At 40.3% G+C, this 27142-nt stretch overlaps 1 protein-coding gene across 5 annotated transcripts in view; it reads left to right on the forward strand.

Annotated features, from left to right (window-relative positions):
- The first annotated feature begins 3345 nt into the window (after nt 1–3345).
- The window catches only part of gpr63 (G protein-coupled receptor 63), a 114411-nt gene continuing 90614 nt past the window's right edge, over nt 3346–27142 (forward strand). For all 5 annotated transcript variants that reach the window (XM_048531359.2, XM_059645353.1, XM_059645351.1 and 2 more), the window contains exons 1-2: nt 3346–3557; nt 26981–27119. The gene's annotated coding sequence lies outside the window, so the exon portion shown is untranslated. The remainder of the gene's footprint in view (nt 3558–26980; nt 27120–27142) is intronic.

Genomic DNA, 27142 nt, shown 5'->3' on the forward strand with positions numbered 1-27142 from the left:
TACATTCGGAGTATTTTGTGCAAATCTGGTCACCACGCTATAGGAAGGATGTGGAGTCTTTGGAGAGGGTGCAAGAGAGGTTTTCCAGGATGTTGCCTGGACTGGAGTGTATTAACTATAAAGAGAGGTTGGACAAGCTCGGACTATTTTTGCTAGTGCATTAGAGGCTGTGGGGTGACCATAAAATAATGAGCGGCATCGAAAAAGTGGACAGGCAGAGCCTTTATCCCAGAAATGGCAAAAACTAGGGGCTTAGGTTTAGGTGATAGGGGAAAAGTCAAAGGAGATGTATGAAGAAGTATGTTTTACTCAGAGGTGTCTAGAAAGTGCTGCCAGGAGAGGTGGTCGAGCAGATGTATTAGCAAAGTTAAGAGGCATTTAGACAGACACGAAAACAGGCAGGGAATAGAGGGATATGGAGCACATGCAGGAAGATAGGATTAGTTTAGAATGGCATCATGGTTGGCACAGACAGGGTGGGCCGCAGCTGTACCGTTCATTATATCTATAACCTTGACAGTCCTCTGAGGTCAAGAAATCCACATCTTTGCTTCCTTTTGAGAAAAAAAATCCTGCGAACCGTTCATTTTTGTAAATCCACAATAATAAATAGAATGGGTTTTTTTTGTTTTATGTCTTTGTTGAGATCTGTCTCTTGTTTAAACTTTAAAAAATTAAAACATAGGCACTAAATTATCCTGGAGCAGTGTTTTCAGAGCAGTAAGACTGAGCTATTTTTCTGTGTCTGTAGATTGTTACGGTGCAAAGATGACATTTAATAGAGTGATGTGCTCTTGATGTTGGATGTGGGAGATTAGAGAGAGTTTCCAAGTTACAGATGATTATGTCTGCAGGAAGTGTGTGTTTGGTTGTAAATCCTATCGGATCGGTTGGAGCGGCAGTTACGGGCAATGAGGAATTTACAGGAACTGGGGGTGGGATCAATAGCAGTTACAGGAAGGTAGAGAAACCACAGATACAGTCAGGTAAATGGGTTCCCTCCAGGAATGGTAGGAGAGAAAGGCAGGTAGGGGCTATCCCCATCTCAAGTAACGTATGCTGTTTTGGAGAATGAAGGGGGTCATGCACTCTCAGGGGAATGTAGCACTGACAGCCAGGTTTCTGGTACTGAGACGGGCTGTAATATAACAAAAGCTACGTGAGGTTCCGAGAATCAGTTATGATAGGAGACCCTCTCATCAGAGGCACTGACAAACATTTCTGTCACCAATAACGAAGCAATAGGATGGTGTGTTGACTTCCTGGCGCCATGATCAAGGATGTCATGGAGAAAGAGCAGAATGTTCTCAAAGCGGGAGAGGGACCAGCAGGGGGCCGTTGCACACATTGGAACGAATGATACGGGAACAGAAAAGTGTGAGATTCTGAGGGCAGAATATAGGAAGTTAGGAAGGAATTTAAAAAGTAGATCCTTGAGGGTAGCAATATCTGGATTACTCCCGGGGGCACAAGCTAGTGAGGGTAGGAATAGCAGGAGACGGATTCACATTTTGGATCATTGGAATCTCTTCTGGGGTAGATGTGACCTACAAGAAGGACAGATTGCACCTGGTCTGGAAAGGTTAGTATATTGAAGGGGAGATTTGCTAGAGCTGCTTGGGAGGATTTAAATTCCTCAGGGGGGATGGTGGGACCAAGGGAGACAGTGAGAAAAGAGATCATTTTGAGATTGGTGCAGTTGGAAAAAGGAGTAAGTCAAACAGTCAGGGCAGGCAGGAACAAAGCAGAGAACGAGGTAGGACTGAGAAATTAAACTGCATTTATTTCAACGCAAGGAGCCTAACAGGTAAGGCAGATGAACTCAGGGCATGGTTGAGAACATGGGACTGGGATATCATAGCGATTACAGAAATGTGGCTCAGCGATGGAAAGGACTGGCAGCTTAATGTCCCAGGGTACAGATGCCATAGGGAGAATAGAAAGGGGGGGAGGGGCGAGAGGAGAGGGTGAGGTGTTTTTGATTAGGCATAACATTATATCTGTACTTATGGAGGATATTCTGGAACTGAGAAGTAAGATGGGGATGGTCACCTTATTGGGATTGTACTATAGATCCCCCAACAGTCAGTAAGAGATTGAGAGAAACAAATTTGTCAGGAGATTTCAGTTAACTGTAAGAATAATAGGGTGGTTACGGGAGAGGATTTTAACTTTCCAAACATAGACTGGGACTGCTATAGTGTTAAGGGCTTGGACGGAGAGGAATTTGTTAAGTGTGTCCAAGAGGATTTTCTGATTCAGTATGTGGATGTACCTATCAGGGAAGGTGCAAATCTTAGGTTTTGGGGAAACATTTATACATACGAGGTGGGACTTTTAGAATGATATTAAATCACTGAAAGGTGATGCTACATACTCTAAGCAGGTAGTGGTAAGCAAAGGTTATTAAATGATTATTCTTAGTGGTTTGGTTCACCAGTAGGAAGACTGAAGACAGAGAACTTTAATCAACAAAAGAACAAGAGAACTGTGCTAAATCAACCCATGTCACAATCTCGTCTTCCAAATTCAATCAATGAAACACGACTAGTTTTATTTCTCTTAATTCATTAAAAGCTTAACAGTCTTGTAAGACTTGTGAAAACATTTATACTTGGAATTTGTGTTATAGTTAATCATAGAACAGAATCATGGAATAGTTACGGTCCAGGAGGCCGTTTGACCCATCTTGTCTGCACTTGCTTTCCGAATGAGCAGTATAACTTAATGCCACCCTTCCACCCCTTCCCTGTTAACACTGCACTGATGTACATAATTATCTAGCGCCTTCTTGAATGGCTCGATTGAACCTGTCTCCTCCTCATTTCAGTACCAACCTTCAGAAGGAAATACGTTAAATACTTAAAGATAAAAGGAGAAATCATGACTAATTGGCATGATGGATCAAAAAATCGTTTTTGGTCTCTATTATTATACCTGACATAGCAGGCGGGGTCTAAAGAAGACATGGTGCGATGTGTGTTCTCTGATTTGACACTTGCAGTTTCCATCGCTTTGCACACAAGCTGTGTTGATTTCCCAGGTAATGTACCGGGGCTTGTTTTCTCTTTCTGTCTTTGTAGGAAAACTGTGATGAGCACAGCGATGCGACACATAATGAAAGCGAAGATGCTGCTTGCTTCCTGGCTTTGCATAGTGGGCGAGTGAAGCAGCTTTGACCAATGTCCCGGGGAGGTTTTGGAACGCAGCTGTCAATCACTCCGGACGGCGAGCTGAGCGCGGCGATAGGCGGCCGCATGACCACGTGACCGGCGGGCGAGCAGCGCCGCCTATGGCAGTGGCAGGAGCTGCTGGGGCACGTGACAGGGCGCGCATTTTCGGTGATCACAATGTAGCAAAACCGGGATACAATGTATCAGCAGCATAGGGGAGCGACTGGACGTGGGGAATGCTACCTCTGTGTGTAGCTACATGGAAGGTGGATCTGAATCATACGATTTCCGCATCGAAGAGGCTCCCCGCTCTTTAGATTGGCTGGAAGCGCATCAAGAATAGCTACAATAAAATCAAAGCCAAGGGAAACCCATGCGTGAGAGGTGAGTTGAAAGTTATTCACTCTTTTCGGGTAGTGGGGGCAGTCTTTCTCAGCAAGAACAGCAGCCGTGAACATTGCGAGTGGATGCTAGTGTTGTACCCACTGTACAAGGCACTGCTCTGTGCTGTATCTGTCAGCTGCTCGGATTCGTTAGCGCCTGTGTTGAAATATACTAAAGACATCGAATGCTTGTAAGTTTGCTTTTCATTTCGTTTTGTTAGAGGATGTAAAAATGCGACTGGAAGTTGGATCGGAATTTCCTGCAGCCCCTCCCCACCAAAAAGAATAAAATGAAAACCTACTTTTTAAAATACACTATATGAGTTTTTAACTTCAAAGTACTATGGTAAAGCAATCATAAATAGGTTAATATTTGACCTTTCAGTAAAGAAATCGATCCTTAATAATTGGTCCTTCTAGTAATCTAACTCTTTAGTTTCGAACCTTTTATTTGTGTTAAATAGGATATTAAATTCTATAGATTGTTTTAACCATTTCAAGTGAATTAATGTTGTTACTACTTATAAATAACAAAATACTGAAATGCAGTATATTAGTGAAAAAGCATTAAAGTAGTTGAGTCCAATTCATTTCTGAACCTGAATTAAAATGACACACTTATAGAAAATAGCAAATAATTTTCAAACTTCATATGTTTCAATATACTTAAAATGGGGGAAAACTCTTTCTTAATGTAGCACTTAAATGCTTTGGGCATTTTCATCAATTTGATGTCTCACAATTATTTGCATCTGACAACTTCTGATTTAAAGTAGATGTGATTTGAAGTTTGTAGTTTTAAATCAAGTTGGTGAAGATAAGAAAGAATAATGAGAATAGTATCATTTTGCACAGAATTTTAAAGGAATTGTAATATTCTGATCCTATTGGAAGTTATGTGAAGGTCAGGAGAGTATTGGAAACTTTCAGTCTTAAAATGACTAGAGAATTGAAGAAAATTTCAAGCGTTGGAATGTGACAGAGAACGAAAGATGAGATATGTAACTGGAGGTGGTAGGAACTGCAGATGCTGGAGAATCTGAGATAACAAGTTGTAGAGCTGGATGAACACAGCAGGCCAAGCAGCATCAGAGGAGCAGGAAAGCTGATGTTTCGGTCTGGACCCTTCTTCAGAAATCTGAAGAAGCATTTCTGAAGAAAGGTCCAGACCCGAAACGTCAACTTTCCAGCTCCTATGATGTCGCTTGAACTGCTGTGTTCATCCAGCTGTACACCTTGTTATCTTGGATATGTAACTATGCATTAATAATTGTATAATTATGTGGAATTAAAATAAATATCAGAATTGCTTGTATTTGGCTGAGCTTGTGGGTATGGGGGCTCAACTGTCGAGACCCCTCTGATGTTGTAGGGAGTTAAATAGTTTGATCTTGTTGCTATGTGTACAATCATAAATGGGCCATGACCTGATCTCAGATTATTAGCTGTTTTATTCTGTGTCAGCTGTGATCAATGTCAAGAAGATGAGGCAGTTGTAGAATTTGTGAGGCGGGAGCTGAAAAGCTACTGGACAGAACTTGATACAAGCTTACATGGACAGGATCGAAGTATGATTGAGAAAAAAATAAGAAGATGCTGATGGCGGTCAGGTGGCAGTTGTTGATATGGAGCTTGAAAAAAATGGTTGAGATTTTTCTGCCCAAGGATCCCAAGGTATTAAATAACAGTTTGGGGTGAAACTTGTATGTAAAAGTCACATTTTCACCCTGGAAGAGCTGTCTCAAGTGAAGGAAAATGTGTCGCTGTCAGTGCACCAGGTTTTGAGCCACATATCGATGGATGTATTGCAAGACCAGTTCATAGAAGGGAGGATGTGGATTGCATAAATGCTTTTTTTCATTTGTTAGTGAATATGGGTGCAGCTGGTCAGGTCAGCATTTGTTGCTATTCTAACTGTCCTTAAGAGCAGGGTAAGAGTTAACTATATTTTTGTGGGCCTGGCGCTAGATAAGGATGGCAGATATCCTACCATAAAAAATATTGAAGCACTAAATGGATTTTTACAATAATCAATGATAATTTCCTGATTGTTTTACTGAGCTGAGCTTTTAATTTCAAATATTTAATTAGTTGAATTTAAATTTAGTTGATGGGATTTGAATCAAGATGTAGGCCTGGAGCATTACATTGGGCACCTGCATTACCAGTCTACTGACATTATCACAATGTCGCAATCCTCCATGGTTCTTGCCATGCCAAGGAATAAATTTGGCTCTATTATTCTATCCTCTTCTGAATAAGACTGAGATACAATTCAACATGGTCTGGGGATCTCTTGCAAATCTGTCTGCTCATCATGTGAGTAGGTGTCAGTTAGTCTACTGTTGAGGATATTAGGAGTTGCTTGTGGTGACTTGCCCAGTCCCGATAAAAGTCCTCGGCTTAAGTCTGTTTCCCAGTATTTATGAAACGTGTACGCTGGAATGATGTTCATTTTTGGAAAATAATTGCACCTGAACAGTTTGCAGGCAATTTATGCCCTTTCCCTTTTGTGTTTGTGTTTCAACTTTCATGTTCGCAACCTGTGTTTTAATCTCTCGGAGATTTACAATTCACTATCAGAACAAAACGGCTTGCAAAGCTAATGAGCTGCTACCTAGGTAATATTGGTAACTTAGCTTTGTGGGAAATCATAGCACTGCATATGGTACTCCACATTATATATAATTTAACTGAGATATGGACTGGAGGTAGGGACCTTGTGCCTGCAGAAACAAATTACAGCTGATGAAGAATGAATTTTAATAAAAAAGTACATCTGATTGTTTGTATTCATTGACAAAGTGCCGGTATCAAATACTTACTCAATTTCAGGATATATTTAACAAATTCCAAAGAATATTTAACTCAAATTAAAGGTTTTTGCATATTGCAGATCATTCCATGCAGGGAATAACTGATAATTTGGAATAGCTCAAGAATATTTCTGAATACTGTTTTGAATTATGCAGTCTCAGGTGACTATTTCAATCTCTGAGGGAAAATAACTAATGGTTTGTTGACAGTTTATGTTGTATGCATTTACCTCTGATGTTTGATGTATTTTAACTTTTATGTACAAACTCATGTTTAAGTTATTTGTAGATCTTTAGCCTGCTATCAAAATGAAATGGTCAGTGAAGTTAATTAATTTCTGTGAAACAAATAGAACCTGGTAAATGTCAATGTTGGACAAATCTGGGAAGGAGGAGAAATAATCAGGGTTGTAATAAAAAAAATTAAATGTTCAAAGGCATTTGGATTAAGGTAGAAAATATTTCTTTGTGTGAAACACCAAACAAATCACATTGTTATTTTATAAATGGCTTAGATTCTTGCAGCCTGTGTGAACAAGAGCTGAAACAGCAAAGAGAATGAGCATGTTGACCATGGCACTGTATTGAAGGGGCTATTCAAATGAGATGGTTTAAAATGGTGCATTAGTAGTACTTGACTGTAGTATAATTAGGAGAATATATACTATTCTTTGCAGCTGAAAGCATGAATCTTGGTGGCCATTTTGTCTGTCTGGTGCCAATGCTGGGGTTAAAGAAATTTCCTCAGTTCTGGAGAGCAACTTAGAGTTATGGTGGTGCGTGATGGTATCAATATAGGGTGAACTCGGCATGAAGTTGTGCTGAAGGTCTATGAACACCTGGAGGTTGAATTAAAACCCAAACTGAAAGGTAACAATTCATGGATTGTTACCTGGGCCATGAGTAAAATTGCTTTAGGTAAATAAGATCAAAGCATGGCTCAAAATTTGCTGTGAGCAAAAATTGAGTCTCAAATCATGCAGTAGTAATGGGTAAGGAAGGAGTGGTACTTGATTGGGTTGGCCTTAACTTGAGCAATGTTGGAATGGAATCCTGGTGAGTTGCAAATCAGGTGATGTAGAGAGGGATTTTAAATGAATCAGAGGAGAAGAAATGTCATGTGAAAGTTGGAAAGTTAGTGGGAAAGAGCAATGCAATTATGCAGCTAACAATCATCAGAATGTTTAGAAAAGCACAAGAGTATATAAATATATTGTGTGCAAGCAATAAGACTCACAGTGGGGAAAATTATTAAAAGGACAGAATTCAGAGCTATTTTTGTCTTAAAATGCATGGAACTTCATAACAAGAAGGATGAATTGATGGCAGAGGCGAAAGAGACATGGTGGTAATGTCACTGAACCAGTAATTCAAAGTCTCGAGCTCTCATCGGTAGACTCAAATCCCACCACAGCAGCTGGAATTGCTGATAATATACAGTTAGCGAGGAAAGCAAGTAGTGAGAAAGGTATAAGTCTACAAAGGTACTAGTTTGGGAAAATTGGTAGATGTACTATAATGTAGGAAAATGTGAGGTTATCCACTTCGGTAACAGTGGCAAAAAGGTGGAATATTATTTAAATAGAGAGAGTTTGCACAATGCTGAAGAATAAAGACGGTATAAAGACATTGAGACAGTATGAATCATAAAAAGATAGCAAGATAATGAGGCAGGAATATTGGCCTTTATTGCAAGAAGGGTGGTGTAAGGAAGTCTTGCTACAACTGTACACGCCATTGATGAAACTCCACATGGAATACTGCGTACAGTTTTGATCCCCTTATTTAAGGGGGGAATGACTTGGAGGTAGTTTTGAAAAGGTTCAGTAGGTTGATTCCTGGAATGAGAGACAGGTATGGGAAGAAATATTGAGCAGGTTGGACCTTGTATACCTGTTGGAGTTTTGAAGAATGAGAAGTGATCTTATAGAAACATACAAAATTCTGGGAGGCCTTGACAGGGTAGATGCTGAGAGGATGTTTACTCTTGTGAGAGAATCTAGAGGAAGAAAACACAGTTTCATATATCACTAATGGCCAATCTCATCGAAGTTTTCCCCCACCTTTGGCAAAAAATCCACCACTTGCCACCTGCACACTGCTGAAATCAAACATGCTCTGGCACAAACCTATTTGCTAGAATCATGAAATAGCAGACTGCTTAATGCAGCTGTTCAGCCCCTCATGTCTGTACACAATTGGCTCCTTTTTGCACAATATTTGAAAAGGGGCTCAAAAGGAGCAGTCTCCAAACTGGCCACTCTGCAAATGGCAAGACAGAAAAGGGTGAGTTTCGATTCAAATTATACTTGCGCAAAACTTGGCAACAAAAGTTGAGCTGGAATGAGATGAGGAGTTTTTTGAAGTAAAGCTTTCTCGGGCGGTGAATCATAAGAGCTAGGTTATTGAATGTCTTTAGGGTTGAGTTAGATGGGTGCTTATTATTTACAAGGGAGTTGAAGAGTTATGAAGGACAGGTAGGAAAGTGAAGCTAAAACCACAATCAAATCAGCTATGATAGCATTGAATGCCAGAGCAGGCCTGATGGGCCAACTAGCTTACTAGTGTTTCTGTGCTTGCTTCTGGCTTCCTATTTGTCTTCTTTGGTTTTGAGGAATGGGTTCAACAAGTTAATTTGATGCATCTAGTGTGTGGGTGAAGAGAGTTAACAAGTGTCTTGATCTCGTGTGCTAGTATTGTGTTCATTTTCAGCCTATATTGCAGGCTGGCAACAATACAACAGAGAGCCAAACTGAACGTTTATCCCTGTCAGTATACAGTCTATCAATTCATAAGTTCTCTGTCGTTCCTCCATGTGGTTACACACAGAAGCTGGATTCTTCATGGCTCTAATTTAATGTTCCTGAGACTCAGGAGGTTTAGGCCCCAGATGTACCATGTGCAGGCCTGATCTATGGATAAAGCTGATGTTTCATAACAATCTCCCAGCTATGGTGAATAGTTCCACCACCTTGTGAATATCTCAGAAGATATGACTGAAGGTGGACTGATATTTAAAATTGCTACCTTTTTGGCAACACCTACAACCTGGATCAGTGCCGAAGGTAGTGTTGTGCGTTGCTATGGATCCAGTGCAGATAGTTGAAACAAGGATCCTGTCTTCCAGGAAGCCTAGGATCTCCAAAATTTTTGCGGAGTAATTTTACTGTAAAACACTAACCTAGTGCGGGAGGTAGCAGTCCTCATTTGATGAGCTGAATTTAATTGGTGTAGGGCATGAATGTTACAGGCTACCTCTAGTGGGAGGGACCATTGTGTTCCACTGGTCAACCATTGTCCACTTCAAATTGGTCAGCCCTCAATCAATAAGTTGCCTACCTGGACATCTGCTTCAGTGGGTGCTTGGTGTTCTGCTTAAGCGGATAGTATCCACTGCATCAAGCAAATAAAGAACACAAATAAATGAATAAAAGATGCCAACTCTTCAAGTAGCCAGCTGAAACATTGGCATCTTGTGCTTGGGCATAACGGAAGAACTTCAGCTGATCGATAATGTGGTGGAATACATCCCGCTTGCCTGGATATGTATCTCCAGCAACATTCAAGAGGCTTGACATGATCCTTGATAAAGCAGCACACTTGATTGGTGTCCCTTTGTGCAGCTTGAATGGTGTCCTGTTGATTGCATCCATTAGCTGAGACATTCCCTCCAATAGTGGCACGAAAATGTGCTATATCTGTTAGATGCACTGCAGCAACTCTCTTAAGCTCCTTCAACAGCACCATGCAAACTCTCAGTCTCCACCACTTAGAAGGTCAGGGCCAGCAGACACAAGGAAACACCATCAAGTTCCCCACCAAGCCATATACCATTCTCATTTGGATTTTTAGTACCATTACTGTTGTTGGGTTAGAATCCTGGAACATCTTTCCAAACAGCGCTGTGGGTATTCTTTCTTCATATGGACTGGTGAGTCAAAAAGGTTCATCACCTTCTGGTAGAGAATTCATGGTGAACTCACTGTGTACTTTCCTTAATAAGTCAGATGTATAAAATTGAGGGGCATAGATGGAGTAGACAGGAAGAAACTTTTCTCCTTACATGTTGTACCTCATCCCCTCTTTCTTTGAGACACTCAAATCCTGCTACGACTTTGATTTCTGCTTAGTTAGGTGGCTTAGTTTCATTTCACTTTGCAGTGCTCCTGTAAAGCAGATTTCTTTGTGTCAAATGGCACAATATAAACATAACTGACTATTTATGTTGTGTTGGACTAAAGCCTCTGGGCTACCGGTTAATTTTGTTGGAAACTCACCTGGGCCAGCTCATCACCACTGTAGCTAGCAAGAGCAGGTCCGAGGTTTGATATTCTCTGGCAAGTAACTTGCCTCCTGACTCCCCAATATCTTCCAGCAACTAAAGGCACAAGCCAGGAACACATTGAAGTATTCTTCAGTTCTCAGGATGAGTGCAGTCCAAGCAAGATTCAGGATGCTCAACAAAATTCAGTTGAAGAGCCCACCTGATTGAAGTGGTGAATGAGGTATGAAACATTTACTGCCTCCACTATTTGTGTACGCTGGCTGCGGTGTGTGCTATCTAAAAGATGAATTGCACTAGCTCACCAAGGCTGCTCCTTTAGGACTCTTCAAACCTGCAACATCTACCACTTAAAGGGTCAAGGTCATAACAGCGCCTACTGTACTTGTTTAAAACTGAATGATTTGAATTACCTCAAGTACAGTTAGAAAAGTTCATCAATATCCTCACTCAGCACAATTGCATCGTTAAATGTAAAGCAACATTCAAAGAAAATATTAATTTCCTAGATAGCACAAGACAAAAGTCATAAGATTGCAAAGATGGTTTATACATTTTCTGACACAGATCTTTTACACCTAAAAACCGTCATTGTGGTTTCCACATACTGATGAAGTCACAGCTAAACACTTGATATTTGTCTCTGTCACAATCAGTGCACCCCCTAGTAATTCAAAGTAAGTGAAAAGTTTGAGATGTGATGGCATTTAAATGCAAATATTTATGAAAGGAAACTGTTCAGAATTAAATTGTCCACATTAGTCTGGGCTGAATCTTAAGTTTTTATACTAAGTGCAAGTTGCGTCAAGCTTTTCATGGAGGGATTCTTGCCGTGAGGCCTGATGAGATTTTTGGCTGTAACTTGCCGAACACTTTGCCACTCCACCTTCGATGGTCTCCCACTGTCGCAGCTCTCAGATCTGACTCCATTCTAGCTTCCTCTTACCAGCACCACTCTCAGAACAACACGGCGCTCACTCGAAATCAGCGAAAAGACTGTCATCTCTGGAGCATGCACTTTATTAAAATGGTCACTGTGCACACAGACAAGTGTCCCACCAATAGCAATTCAGTGTTATCTCTTACTGGTAACACCACGCACACAAGACACAAAGCCATGCTGGTCATGACACATTGCCAGCATAGCTGACATTCCCATTAACATGCAACTCCATTCTCTTATCATTGTTTAGCCAACAGACCACATGGTTTACCTGGCCTTATCTATATCCAGCTAAGTATCCTTTCTACGTCATTGCTACTCTGTCCCCAATGCCCATTGGAGACCCATACTTGTCCGAGTCCAGTCAGGGAACAACATGTAAAGGTAAGCAATTGGATAACTCCAAACCTGAGTTTTTATTTATAGCTAGGAAAGAGGAACATAAACAAATACAAGCTGCAGGTCTGACTCACAATACAAACCACTGATCTTAATGCCAGCATTTGGTTATGTTCCTTGATGGTATTCTGCGGCCAGCTTACATTTAACGGACCTGGGTATCAATCAGGTCCTATCCGATTTGTAGTGCTCAACACAACCGAGCTCCGTCATGGATAAAGAGAGCATCTTCCTCCCTGTTATCATTCCTGGGAAGACTGCTCTCGTGCTAGTGTTCCATCACCTAGTGGCCTGCTCTAATTGTGCAGAAATGATTAGGCCTACTCTGTCTGATATCTATCAGAATCCCCTGCACCTGGAGGATGTTAGCTATGTTTCTGAATGCTACTGCCTGGGCTGTAGCACTGACCTTGTCATTGGGAAACAAAACAAATAGGTGTGATCATGCACAGATGGCATCTAACTCTGTCCTGATGCATTTGCAGTGCACGACTGAGAAATTCGATACAGGTCTCCCGTCGCTCCTTGGAAAGCAAGAGTTCAAAGCTGCTGTCACCGTCACAGCTATCGGAAGAGGATAGTCCCTTAGATCCGATTCCAGCATCACCATGTTCTGTGCCAGACATGTGGAGCGTATGTCGAGACTGCTCCTTACAAACCTCCTGGAAATAGCATTAAGGTCAAAAAGCCTTGGGCCTCCTGCATACCCCCTACATCCTGAGGAGTCCTGTGATAGTGACCCCTACCTGAGCTGGGGACTTAGCGTCCTCTGCAGTGGCCCACCGATAGTCCTGGGCTTGCTGCTGGCCTCATTCCTCCTGTATCAGACTTCACAGTCTAAGCAAGGCAGCCAGAGGGACCGACAGACCACCAACAGCTGGGTGCATGGCTGTTAGTGTAAATGAGTGAAAGACCAGTCTCAGAAGTGCTAGTGGTGGTACAGCCTGCAATGAGGGCTGACACGCTTCTCCATTCTTAAGACCTTGATAACGACAACTATGTCTCTATCATGAACTTAGTTTCAGGCTCATGATGGGAACCAACTTGATGATTACAATGATAACAATATGCCACATTGGAGGTCTGTGTTGCGTTTGGAATGAAAGGTGTTGAAAGAGGCTGTGTGCAACAAAACAGGAGCTAGTGGACAGTGCTGTAGGGTTCAAATATTTACTCTCTGCTAACTCCATCCTCTAGTTCTATGATTTAAACCCAGCACCATCTTCTCAAGGACTGTTTTTGAAGGTTAAATTCTTCAGATCGCTTACGATTGCAACATGCCGAAGTAAATTGGGACGTTTACACACTTATCCCTCAAACTATCCCAATACCCACATACAGGCATATGAATCAGGAGTAGGCATATATAACCCTGAAGCTGGCCTGATTTTAACCTCAAATCCACATTCTTAATCTAATCTGCCAACTCTTGATTAACAAGAATTTATCTTCCCCTGCATTAAACATATTCAAGGATTTTGCTTCCACAACCTGTTCAGGAAGAGATTTCCAAAGACTCTGGATTACCTGAAAGAAATGAAATTGCCTCATTTCAGTTATACATAGGTGTGCCTGCTTTTCTTTTAACACACATCTAGACAAATAAACATATACGTGCACACACATGCTTCAGGGAAACAAAAAAATTAGCTGTAGAGATTGGCCAGAGTACCAATGGGTTATTCTTGAAGGTTAAAGGATAGAGTGTAGGCTGTTTCAGAATCTGTTTGTTTGATGCTCTGGTGCAAGTGGTTAAATTGTAACCACGCACAAATGTTTCTGAATTCTTGCTGGCAGAGATTGCTCAGGAAATACAATAGTGAGATGTTCTTTAAATCATGCTTGCAAAATGTTTTATCTCTGAAATTGCTGAAGTGAGTTTGCTTTTCATAACTGGGAAAAGTCAACTGGGCAGTTTCTTTATTGCAAACCTTTCTCCAACACAGCTTGATCTTACCAGGCTTCACTCCAATTCTGTTCGAGAAAACAAGAACCTTTCAAAGTGATCACTTTCAAAGCAGCCCAGGTGGGTCTAGAGCAAAACAAACAGCTATCACCAATTATGTGCTTTCTAGGAAGCCTATTCAAAGTAAGCATTATCTCTTTTTGAACAAACCACTCCAGGTATGTCCACAAAACCAAAGTCCTCTGAGAAAGTTATATATAAAGTGTTTTCGTAACATTTTTAAACAGGAATTTGTGGCACAGCAGTTTCATTGTAATTTTTTTTAATCTTGATTAAATCTCATATTTTGATGGGAAGATGCAGAAGTGAAGACGTCCATAATGTTTATACAATGGAAACTCATGAAAGACGTATAATATTATTTCATTGTCTGGACTTTTAAGTGTATATTTGTATGGCCCTGCAATTGTATTTTAATAATGTTCTTCCACCACTTTGAATTCTGTTGTGACTCCTTCACAGTCACTGGGTCAGAATCCTGGAACTTGTTCCCGAACAGCGCAGTGGGTGTTCATACACCCCAGGCATTGGAGTGGTTCAGGAAGGTAGCTCACTACTGCTTTCACAAGGGCATTCAGAGATGGGCAATAAATGTTGGCCCAGCCAATGAAATCCATAATCAACTGAATGACTGACTAAAAAATGAATTAAGATAGTCTGGTTGTGTAAAATAGGACAATCAGTAAAATAGAGGAGTTGCTTGAAAGTCAATAACATTTTTTCCTGTATGTCCTTGACTTATGATTCATTTTTTGGGCTGAGAGTGAATGTACTTCTTGAAGTCTGTTTCTAGCATGCAACATAAAAAGTACCAAACCAATTAACTTTGTATTATTTTGAAAAGAAGCGCACGATAAATTAACTACAGCTGGCACCTCCTTCAATGAGAATGTTGTTTTGATGATGCATGTTCACATGCTAGAAGAAAGATGCACAAATTTTGTTTTGTCTAAAAATACCCTAGTAGTATATGTTCTGCATGCCCACAATCTTAAAATCTTACTGTAAGTATAATATGTGAATATAAATTTCTTCTAGTAGGTTAGACCTTGAAAATTTGATGATGTTGGTGGCGGTGGCGGCGGTGGTTGTGGGGTGGGGTTGGGCACAGATTTTACACCATGGTAGCAGCTTGATAAGAATCATTATCCACTGTGCATATGCATTCAATTCTGTATCATTTTAAAGCACCATGAAAAAAAATTATAAGGTGTAGTCTAAATCACATTGAAAATAATTAAAACTAAAATCTTTTTTTAAAAATACAGTTTCTGCTAACTGGATTGTAATAATTAAATTAATTAGGATGCCTGCTCCTATTTGTTATCTGCATCTCTTGAGAAATGGAATTACTGGATGGGGATAGAATTGGGTTTTGTGTGATCACAAAAATGTTTAAAATGCCTGTTAATGTTTACCATCAAGAATCATATGAGTAATTCCTGCCTGCTTGGTATTGTAAAGCAACTGAATTTGGGGAATGATAGATTATCGCAGTATTGTCATTGAGCAAAGGTAGCCATTTGACCCATAGTGCCTGCATTTGTACACTAGCAACAAACCAGCATTTTTAGGAAAGGAATGTACACAATTAGTGAAATATTTTTAACTGCGATCTGGTCTGCAAATTGAAGTAACCCTGATGTGGAATAAAGCTTCTTTGCCACAAGAATATGTCATTCTTTCAGCTATTAAAATCTTGTAACCTCTGTAAATCTTGTCATCAACCACCTCTGCTCAGCAGAATGACCTTCCCTTGCCCTTTATTTTTAAACTTCAGGACTCCCAAAATGTGTTGGTGTAACAGCTTGATTTGGAGATTGGAAAATCAGTCAAAAAGTGAATATAGTCTATTATTAAATAAATAACTACCTTGAAGTTAAACGTCTTGCTGATTAAACAATAGCACAGCCGGCCTTTAAGTAGGCTAACTGTATCAGTGTCATTAAGCAAAGCATCTTTGAGTAACCATGTTAAAGCAAATGAGTTTCAAGCTTCGAATTTTTATTAGTAAATTATTCTCCAATTTCAGTTGCATGAAATTGCATGAAGAAACTTATGGTGCCTTGAATAATTTTTCTGTATGCTTTCTGAAAATAAGTTGACATAAAGATTAACTCTCTAACTGGGACATTAAGCATGGAAATCTTTAAATCTGGCCTTCTTAGTTTCAAATTTTCTCATGAAAACAGCATGTAAATATGAAAATGTAGCTCTTGGTGCAGTGCTCAAGTATATTGGTGCTAGTATGCCTCCTTTAAGAATTAGAATCTTTAAAATAACATGGATTAATGGCATTCTAAATAGGTAACATTTGCAGCACCTTGACAAGGCTGTCATTTAGAAGGGTGTGTGGTTTTATTGGTTTTCTGTATCTTTAATTTAGCTCCACATAGTTCTCAAAATTGTCATTTATAAGCATATTTGTGATACTGTTTGGAATGACTGGAAGCCTTCTCTTAGATGTTTTACAGACAAACCAATAATTTAATACTTTAGAGATAACAATACAGTGTGGAGCAGGAGTAACACAGCAGTCCAGGCAGCATCAGAGAAGTAGGAAAGTCAACATTTTGGGTCAGGACCCTTCTTCAGAAATGGTAAACGGGAAGGGAAGGGGGAAATAAATAGAGAGAGGCGAGGAAGGGTGGGGCTGGCGCAGGTAGATGGGATGGCCTGGCCTGCGGTGTTCCTCCCACTTCATACGGTGTCATCTCTGACTCCAGCATCTGCCGTTCTTGCTATCATTTAATACTTTAATCCATTTTGTGCCAAAAGGGAAAAGAAACAAGTCAAAGTCTAGAGATGGCTGAGCTTAATCTTCCTGAAGAAATAAGAAAAATGTTCAGAAGATATTATATTCTGTCTGTTTTCGTGTATGCCTCAGAAACCTGGATAATGAGTGCATATCTGTGGAAGACCATGGAGGCCCTTTGAAATGTGAATTCTAAGATGTATGCCTAAAATTCCAAATTAGAATGTGTCAAATGAAGATATGCTTGAATTTGCAAGGGTAAAAAGAATTCCTAAAATGTGTCATCCGAAAAAAAGTGATAGTACTTTGGCCATTTGCTCAGAGCTGAAGAGCTATAGTGGGCAAAACAGAAGGTAGCAGAAAGAAAGGTTGACCTAGACATAGTTAGATGATGGATATAACAGAGCATTTGAAGTGGAGCTGTAGAGGTTGTGTCAATATGGTATAAGACATCTGAGTATGATACACTGTGACAGCACATCTCCTGGCAGGTGTATCTGCAAGCAGCAGGATTGGCAAATACTGATATTATTCAATTTTAAAGTTATTTGAATCTGCTTTCACCACTGCCATAAGTTCCAGTGCACAGGTTGCTGTGCCAATAACAATTGTCTACTTCAATACACAATCTGTGCCCTCTAGTCACTGAAAATTCTTCCCAGTGGAACCTGTTATTTCATATTTACTCTATCAAAACTTCTCATGATTTTGAGAACCCCTATCAAATTGTCTCTTAAATTTCTTTGCTGTAAGGAGGATGACCAGAACGAATTCAATCCCTCTCCCATTCACCATTCCACTGCATTTTTTTTCAGTGCTTTCTCTGCAGTCTTGATGATGTGTATGCTGTTCAGAGTTGAACAAAGCCCCAACTGAGGCCTACCTGGCGTTCTTGCATCCCAGTGATGGACAGTAAGCTATTGACCGAAGCTGCAGTTGTTACTTTCTGCTGGCGACAGGGTGATCTCAGACTGACACTTATCGAATTGTTATGGTGCAGGAGAAGGAGGCTATTTAGCCCATCATGTCAGCATCAGCTCTTCGAATGACTATCATGACTTGGTCCATTCTCCAGCCCTCCATACTTCCAGTAAGACAGCGGTGGAATAAGGATTCTGAGCCCTGGGCTCTCCCTCTTTTCATTTCTTTCATTTTATTCTCTCTCTTTTCTCATGTTTTACTTTCCTCCTCTGTTTTATTTCATTTACCTTTTGGTGAAGGGCTCAGTCGCAGCGGCAGCAGAGGCAATTTTGGATTCCTGTCAGCTTCTGCATTGTTAAGGTGGTTCTAGTTCTGACTCATGGCTGCTGCTGTTTGGGCACCCTGAGGCAGCTGTTTGCAGCGCAGGTTCATAGAGGGGGCAGTGGAGGTGAGTTTGGGCTCAGTTCAAGATGTTGCAGCACTAGCGGTGGCTGCATCGGCGAGGTGGGCCCGAAGCAGACTCATGGCAGCAACAGAGTTGAGTTTGGGCCAGTGCAGTATGCAGCAGCATCAGTGGCGTCTGCATTGGCGAGGTCCAGCGAGGACTCATAGTGACCAGGGCCTCAATGGAGGGAAGATGGCATCAGAGGACAGTGACTTTCAATCCAGTGGCAATGCTTGGCCAACAGGCCCATGATGGAGCAGTTAATGGGAAGGACCATAAAGCTGAATACTTCCTGTATTTCTTCACTTTTCTGCCTGTATATTCTATATTTTGGTTTATTTTTCTGTTATAAGATGGCACCAGAGAGTGATGGCACTATACGACACTTTTAACTGTAATTTGTAATACGATATATGTGACAATAAATAAATAAAATCATTACCCTGCCTATAATTTCTATTCAAATGATCATCAGATGCTCCCTTGAATATCTCCATTGATCCTGTTTCCACTACAGTCTGAGGCAGTGCATCCCGCACTCAAACCAGTTACTGTGTGATAAAATATTTTCTTACATTGTGCTTACTTCATTTGCTAATCATCTTTAAGCCTGTTTAAATCCTACCTTTATGGACCAGTAGCCCAATGAGTTTATTTGAGGGTACATTGAATTTAATTTTGGAATCATACACTACCTTCAACGCTTAGCTTGAGTTTGTTACTGCCAGCTGCATTGTTTTTCAAAACAATGTCCTTTTCCACATTCCTTATCTTTAGTCTCCTGATCCTTGCATCATCAGCTAAAGCGCGCAGTTTTCTCTTGTCAGTTTTTAAAAGTCATGATTTTGCACATTTATCAACTTTCTTCTCAATCTCCTATGCTCCGAGGAGAAGAACACCAGCATCCGTAACCTAACCTTGTAACTAAAGTCCCCCTGGAACCATTCCAGTAAATTGGTCATCAATAAGTAAATTAGCTTTGTAATCTGATGAAAATGGTCAGTTGCGTATGTCCAGTCATTAATTATAAAAGAAAAACTGTACAAATACACAGCAAGACATCGATTTATTTGAAGTTACAATTTTTAGCTTATTTTCTTCAAAGCTATGAACTGAGTCAGTTCATTTTGTAAATTTTCCCCAATATGGAGATTTAACAGCTTTATGCCTAAATTTAAAATAACCTTCAATCATGAACAAATTAAGATGTATATTTTTGTTTAAGGTGACATGGTTCCTCTCAGTATCTTCCAAGACAACAGAAAATGTCTTTAAAAAATACTCATGTTGATTTATCAGGACAGGATTTTAAATGTTTGTGTGGAGCTTTTGTCTGATGACTGAAATGAAAGGATTGTTGCTAAGCAAAAACTCAACAAACATGGATTATTTAGTGTAAAGGATAATTTCACAATTTGGCAGAACTGGCCTTCAGCATCATACTGCAGTACGCTCAAGTCCTAAACAAGTACTTGGGCTACTATCTTGCTAATTTAGAGATTCAGGTTGCTACCAAACAAGCCAAGTGGTCAATGAGCATAGTGGATATTCTGGGACTTGAGGTTATGTTCTGATGTGAATATTTACATTGAAGATGATTTAATCACCGCAAGGAAGACTGGCAAGGGATTTACTCCAGAGCTTTAAATGAGAGAAGCATGTGCAATGTTGTTCAATGTAGATTATTTGGCTTTGAACTATGATAGCTGCACCAAAGGTACACGATGAAAGGTCAGAAGAATTTTGTTAAAGCTGCTTAATTTTGTAACCATCTTCTCTGATCCTTAAAGTAGAGGTAAAACCTGAAGAAGGGTCTAGGCCTGAAACGTCAGCCTTTCTACTCCTCTCCTGCTGCTTGGCCTGCTGTGTTCATCCAGCTCTACACCTTGTTATCTCTGCCTCACTTTCTTTCCCATTTTAGCAATAGGTGTAAAATAGACTAATCAGGAAGGTGCTAGATACTGTGTCGACAAACATCTTTGAACTGTGTATCTATCTAGTTAGAGAAAGATATTGAAGAGAATCAGAAATTTTTTGGATATAGGTCATCACACTGGTAAATTTGAAGCTGTCATTGCTGAAACTGTACATTGAATTTGTAATGCCATATTTGAGTGCTGTGTTCAGTTCTGATTTCAAATTTTGCAACCTTGCATTATTTTTGCATCCCTCCTACTGTTAACTCCCTGTATTCTCTAGTATTAGAGCAACAATTATTGCCGCTCTTGGCATTTCTATCTAGAATATCAGTTCTCTCTGAAGAAAGCCCTTAGGACTCATGACCTCATCAGAGATAAGTGTTTTGACATCTTGCCTTTGGCTAAAATTTGGCTCATAAGCTTGCGTGAGACCTTTTTCTTGCATGCAAAATACTAAAACACAGGATGGGGGTAATATTGGTCTTATGGTCTTTTCCTCTGCCCCAAACACGTATTTCCTCCTTCAAGCACATCACTTGGTGTTTTAAAAGACTCATTCACTACATGTGGATACCTATGGAAATTACAGCATTTTATTACTCCTCTGTAATTTGCCTTGAGAAGTTGTTTGTGAGTGTTATGAATGAGACTGGAGGAATACACTTTTTTTCAGTCTGTGCAGTTTGCAATATAAAATGAAAATTATTTTCCGTTACCAAGATGACTAATTAACTTCCTCTCTGTACCAAGTTTTTAAACCGAGAACTTTCTTTACCAGGTTTTGTAATAAACACAATTATGGATTTATTAGAAAAACAAAACTTGTTCAATAAAGCTGAAATATCTGCAGTTGCTAATATAGGATTATAAATATTTACCTCTGTAAATATCCCCACAAGGGACGTGTAAACAAACACACAGTCTTCAGGAAAGAGAGAGAAAAATAAATTATCTGCAATGATTAGCTTTCTGAAAAATAATGGCCAATGAGTTATTCTTGAAGGCAAATGGATAACAATAGAATGTTCCAGAATCTGTTGTTCTGATGCTTCTTCAAATCATCAATTAAACATATTTGACTGTGAAGTCTTGCAGACACAGCCTTGAGCAGGAAAAATTGAGATTTTTTTCAGTCAAAAGAAGAAATAGGTTTCACCCTGAACTGATGAGTGTTTTCTTTTCAGCATTGCAAAAGGTCAGCTAGGTACCTTGTTCATAGCAAGGGGTGAGCTGGCAAGATGGATATAGGACTGGCTTAGTCATAGGAGACAGAGGGTAGCAGTGGAAGGATGCTTTTTGGAATGGAGGGCTATGACTAGTGGTGTTCCACAGGGATCAGTACTGGGACCTCTGCTATTTGTGATCTACACAAATGATTTGGAAGAAAACATAGCTGGTCTAATTAGTAAGTTTGCGGACAGTACAAAGATTGGTGGAGTTGTGGATAGTGAGGAAGATTGTCATAGAATGCAGCAGGAGAGACCTCAATTGGAGACAGCGGCAGAAAAAGGCAGATGGAGTTTAATCTGGAAAAATGTGAGGCGAAGCATTTTGGAAGGTCAAGTACAGGTGGAAATTATACAGTGAATGGCAGAGCCCTTGGGAGGGATCTAGGTGTGCAGGTCCAAAAGGCAGTAAAAAAAGGCTAATGGCTTGTCTTCATTGGAAGGGTATAGAGTATAAAGATAGACAAGTTATGCTGCAGCTTTATAGATCTTTTAGTTAAGTCACATTTGGAATATTGTGTACCGTTCTGGTCACCACACTACCAGAAGGATGTCGATGTTTTGGAGAGGGTACAGAAGAAGTTTACCAGGATTTTAGCAATGAAGAAAGGTTGGATAGACTGGGATAACACAGTGTGGAGCTGGATGAACCAGCAGGCCAAGCAGCATCAGAGGAGCAGGAGAGCTGACGTTTTCAGAAATCCGAAATTGTGAAGAAGGGTCCTGACCCGAAATGTCAGCTTTCCTGCTTCTCTGATGTTGCTGGGCCTGCTGTGTTCCTTCAGCTTCACACTGTGTTTACCTCTGACCCGAGCATCAGCCGTTCTTTCTATCTGTCTTGGATAGACTGCGTGTGATAATGGGAACTGCAGATGCTGGAGAATCCGAGACAATAAAATGTGAGGCTGGATGAACAAAGCAGGCCAAGCAGCATCTCAGGAGCACAAAAGCTGACGTTTCGGGCCTATACCCTTCATCAGAGAGGGGGATGGGGTGAGGGTTCTGGAATAAATAGGGAGAGAGGGGGAGGCGGACCGAAGATGGAGAGAAAAGAAGATAGGTGGGGAGGTAGGGAGGGGATAGGTCAGTCCAGGGAAGACGGACAGGTCAAGGAGGTGGGATGAGGTTAGTAGGTAGGAGATGGAGGTGTGGCTTGGGGTGGGAGGAAGGGATGGGTGAGAGAAAGAACAGGTTAGGGAGGCAGAGACAGGTTGGACTGGTTTTGGGATGCAGTGGGTGGAGGGGAAGAGCTGGGCTGGTTGTGTGGTGCAGTGGGGGGAGGGGACAAACTGGGCTGGTTTTGGGATGCAGTGGGGGAAGGGGAGATTTTGAAGCTTGTGAAGTCCACATTGATACCATTGGGCTGTATTGGATAGATACCATTGGATAGACTGCCTTTGTTTTCACTGGAACACAGGAGGTTTATGGGGTAACCTAAAATAAGTTTACAAGGTTGTGAATAGCATGGATAGAGTGGAATGTATTAGGTTTTTTTCCCAGTGTGGAGGGGGTCAATTACTCGGGGATATGGGTTCAAGTTGCAAGGGAGCAAGTTTAAAAGAGATGTGCGAGGCAAGTTTTTCACACAAAGTGCCTGGAACGCGTTGCCATAGGAGGTGGTGGAAGCAGACATAATAGCAGCATTCAAGAAGCACCTGGATGAATACATGAATAGAAAGGGAAAAGACAGATACAGATCCTGTAGGTGAAGACAGTTTTAGTTTGGAAGGGAAAAATGTGTTAATGCAGGTTTGGAGGGCTGAAATGCCTATTCCTGTGCTGCATTGGTCTTTGTTCCAGCAATTTCCATTTGTTCTTAGCAGGCTTTCGATTAAGTGAATTAGATTAAATGTACATCTCTCCGATCTGTGACCACAAAGACAGCTATCGACAAGTATCTCGTGATATTTGTGGTATGATGTTTCGCTTTCGTGTGTTTGCCAAGTTGAGATTTTCAGGCTTCTAACCGCAGGGGGATACCATGAAGGAAGTGACAAGGTCAGAGGTCACACAGCACCAACTCTTGGTCCAACAGGGGTTTATTTGAAAGCACAAGCTTTCGAAGCGCTGCCCCTTCAGGTAAAGTGCAGAGTCACGCAGGCACAGAATTTAAAGCAGCGAGATCAAAAGATCATATGAAAGGTGTGAGTGCTTTGTTGACAGGTTGAACAATAAGTCTCTGCTGGTGATCAGAAGTGTTGGATGGTGCGAGTAACACATCAACCTCCACACATAGGCAGTGAAGTAGAATATTGATCCTCATAAGAATATTGAAGTATTCTCACAACCAACAAACCAGAAAGTAAAGCGTACTGCTTATATTTTCCTTAATATCATTTTACAGGAGGCCAAAACAAATTGGAAAATGTAAATGTGACGAAGGTGGAAGCTGAAGTTAAAAGCTTAATCAGATTTATCACCATTCTCGGGAAACCTAATATTTCAGATTAAAATTAGCATTTCAGAGCTGAAGAGTTAGTTCATTCATGAATATGAACCTAGTACTTCATTTAACGACTCAAGCTGCAGCTTAATCATTAATATTTCTGAGTGTTTTATATTGAGATCAATAACAGAAAATAGCATGTTCTCATCATTGCAATATCTTTAATTCATTGACTGTAGGCACCCCGTAAGGAGGTGCAGATTACAGATACATATTTGTGGATTTTCATGCTTAATTGAATATGTGTGGGCTCTGGCAGTTGGAATCAGTTCTGCAGTTATTACCTCAAAATTCCTTGTGGTCATTGTCTTATTCAGTTCTGTCTGGGGTTATCATCAGAGGGTTCGTCTACGTTCCCTTTTCCCCCTTTATTCATTGCTGAATCAATGACATAATCGTTGGCTGGAAAGTAGTATGGATTTGATAACATGTTGATCTGCTTTCTTCCATCAATCCAGACAATATTCCGGCCAGTCAATTCAGGGAAAATGGATGTTATGTACACCAGGGAATTGTTTTGGATTTGGCACCTTGCCCAAAGATCAAATATTATAGCTCTAGTTCTTTCTCTAGCTCAAGCAGAGTAGTAGAGTGTGAAGTTATACTTTTGACCCTTTCTGCATGGGTTTCCAGAATGTATAGAATCTAACTATAAGACAAGCTTGATCCTATCTTGAGTTTTTTTTTGTTGTTTTATTCAAATGGTTCCTGAGTCATGGGCATTGCTTGCTCATGCTGCATTTATTATCCATCTGACATTCTTGGGAAGATGGTGAACTAGCTTCCTAAACCATTGCAGCCCCTGTGCAGTATGTACAACTAAAGTGCCTGAGCCATTAAATTCTGCACATTACTTCTTCCTCATTATGTACTGACTGCATATTTGTTACAAATTTATGCTGACTTAAATTTTACAAATAAAAGCACCTCACATTTATCTGAATTAAACTCCATCTGCCACTCCTTGGCCTATTGGCCCATCCGAACAAGATCTAGTTGTAATCTGAAGTAACCTTCACTGTCCGCTACGCCTCTAATTTAGGTGTCATCTGCAAACCTAATAACCATACCTCCTATGTTCACATCCAAATCATTAATATAAATGACAAAATGAAGTGGACCCAGAACTGAACCTTGTGGCACACTGATGGTCAAAGGCTTCTGGTCTGAAAAGCAACTGTCCACTACCACCCTCTATCTTCTACCTTCGAGCCAGTTCTGTGTCCAAATGGCTAGTTCTCCCTGTATTCCTTGTAATCTATCCTTGCTAACCAACCTACTGTGAGGAGCCTTGTCGAACGCCTAACTGGCATCCGTATAGATCGTGTCCACTGCTCTGCCCTCAGCAATTCCATTTGTTACTTCCTCAAAATACTCAATATCATGATTTCCCACGCACAAAGCCATGTTGTCTATCCATAATCAGTCCTTGCCTTTCCAAATACCCGTAAATCCTGTCTCTCAGGATTACCTCCAACAACTTGCCCACCACCAATGTCAGGCTCTGTAGTTCCATGGCTTTTCTTTATTGCCTTTCTTAAGTTCTTCCACTCTTTTTTTTGGCTCTGCTAAAATTGTACCTATTCTCTTACATTGCCTTTTGGTATTCTTCCTACGAAAATTAATCACTGTATCTCTCAACACACAACTTCACCTGTCATTCGTCTACCATTTTACCCACTTGTCTGTGCCTTTTTCAAATTCCGTGTTACCCTTCTCATGTTTCAGATAGAGAGCACTTGCAGATAGGAAGTCAGATATCCAACGTTCACTTTGCAATAAAGTTTATACTTTTTTGTGATTTGTCTTAAAGCATCAGACATTTTATCATTGTTACTAGTTTAGTCAGCAGCATTAGCTGTTTTCTGTATTCTAAACCTTAATACTGTTGCTTGTGCCTTCAACTGCCTGGTTACTGAAGTTCAGAATTCCACACCACCCTCCCTCCCCCCTCCCATTCCCCCCAACCCCATGACTTCCACCTGTCAGTGTTTTTCCTACTTTCAGGGACTTTTTTTTACAAAAATTTCCTGTCAAGGCTTTGGCCTTCTGTTCTAAAATCTCCTTTTGTGGCTTGATGTCAAATTATATTTGATGTCCTCTTGTGTATGTATAGTACCTTGGGATGATGTACTACGTTAAGGATGGAAATTGGAGTTATGTTAAAACAGCATTCTTTTAGTAATGACAAATGTATAATAAAAATGTGAACAACATGGCTAGTTCTAAAAAGCAGATACTTAGAAAATAGACCAAATATATTTTTTACATAAACCAAAAGGCAGAAAATAAGGTATTGCTGCTCATTTTCATCAAGATTTTATTTAAATCTGAGCTAGTCTTCAAAGATAGATTGATTTATTAATCCTTCCAAATTACCTTACTGCAAAAGTCAACATTTTGAACAAAAGTAATGCAAATTTTAATTGTTTTCAAAGTTACACTGACAAAATTTAAACATTGCATAATTAGAACGAGCTGATTCAGTCCTTCGTGAACTTTCCCTTCAGTGAACCTCCAGCATCTGCAGTTCCCATTATCTCTGATCACTGTTTAAAAGTTTCCAAGTTGTCACAACCCATTAATGAGAATGGAGAGGGGGTGGCAGGGAAAACCAATGAAAATAGGAGGGGTGGTTCTGACCATTGCAGCTTTGGATCTTGCCACATTGAAATTTCAGCTCATAATCCCGCATGATGAATAGTCTTTCCCTCCATTTACGAAGCTATGCACAAACACATTGAGATTGCATTTATGTGTTAGTCTTAAAAAAAAATCCAAGTCACAACTTAATTAATTTCGGTGATAATGGGAACTGATAATGGAACCTCCTGATGAAGGGCCTAGGCCCGAAACATCAGCTTGTGTGCTCCTGAGATGCTGCTTGGCCTGCTGTGTTCATCCAGCTTCACAGTTTTTAATTAATTTCAATTTTTTTTGCCAAATTTCTCTGCGGCAACAATTGAATTACTATCAGGTTTCCCCTTGTATGTATCATTTTTAAATTAAAGATGTTTTGTTTCAGATCTCCTGCTCCCAGGTTTCAGTAATTTTCCAGGATTCCTCGCTTTATGAAATACTATAAAGGTTTTGCACTGATATCATAAAACAACCCATCTTTCTATATTTGAAGTTCTTCAAAATCAGATTATGAACAAAAATATTAAGTTAGATTGCTGCTCTGAAAAGAGTGGTTACATTACTCTCCGCTTAAATTAATCCAAAAGGGGGTTTCCAAATAAATTTAAGTTGGCGGAGTGAAGGGAAACCGAATCATTGATGCTATTCTGTTTGGAAATTTCACAGGCATCGTAATAACTTTTCCAGTAGTGGGAACAACTATTCATTGCGGATTTGTGCCATGGACCTGGGAGGCCAGGGTGCGATAAACAAAATTTTCCGGAGTCATAGCTACACTACGTATGGCCTGATGATCAGATAACAGGTAGTCATTCTGTTTTTAATTCC

This window comes from Stegostoma tigrinum, chromosome 4 (genome assembly GCF_030684315.1).
Source record: "Stegostoma tigrinum isolate sSteTig4 chromosome 4, sSteTig4.hap1, whole genome shotgun sequence".
Lineage (NCBI taxonomy): Eukaryota > Metazoa > Chordata > Chondrichthyes > Orectolobiformes > Stegostomatidae > Stegostoma > Stegostoma tigrinum.